Genomic DNA, 713 nt, shown 5'->3' on the forward strand with positions numbered 1-713 from the left:
GCTGCTCCACAGCAGCTGGGAACTTTGTTGCTGCCGAGCCCAGTGCTCGGCCTCCTCTGCAAGACCGCACTCTTCCTAAGAGTTGGGGTGATGTCCTCTCCTTTCTTGCCCTCCCACCTCCCAGCGCCTAGAATCATGTTCCCAAGGGCACCCCCGTCACATTCGCAGGGATGAAGCTGCGTACTCACAGCACAGGATGGATCCGCCAGTGCTTCCTTCGAATCCACGTTCTAATTTCCAGTGGTTCTCAGTGTGGTCTGCGCACCAGAGCATCGACTTCACTGAGACCTTATTAGAAACGTACATTTTTAGGCTCCGCCTCAGATATGCTGAATCAGAAACTCTGGGGCCGGGGTGGGGTGGCAGCTTGGTGCCTCTGATCGTTTGAAAACCACTGTCCCGAAATCTCTGTAATGCTTAGAGACCAACGGGATAAATATTGTCTTTCAACCCTGGCTGCACATTTATTTCATCTGGGGAGCTTTAAAAAATTATTAATAGCTGGATCCTCCCCCTCCCGTTTTTATATAATTGGTCTGTCCTGCAGCCTGGGCACTGGAATTTCTAAATGTCCTGGGTGATCTCAACTGGCAGCCAAGGCTGAGAACCACTGATCTAAGTAAACACGGAGACGATTATACTGTAAATGACTAAGTAGAAGTCTAAAAGTGAGATATATACACTGACCAAAAAAAAAAAAAAAAAAAAAAAAA

Source organism: Pteropus medius, unplaced genomic scaffold (assembly GCF_902729225.1).
Source record: "Pteropus medius unplaced genomic scaffold, Ma_sr-lr_union100, whole genome shotgun sequence".
NCBI lineage: Eukaryota > Metazoa > Chordata > Mammalia > Chiroptera > Pteropodidae > Pteropus > Pteropus medius.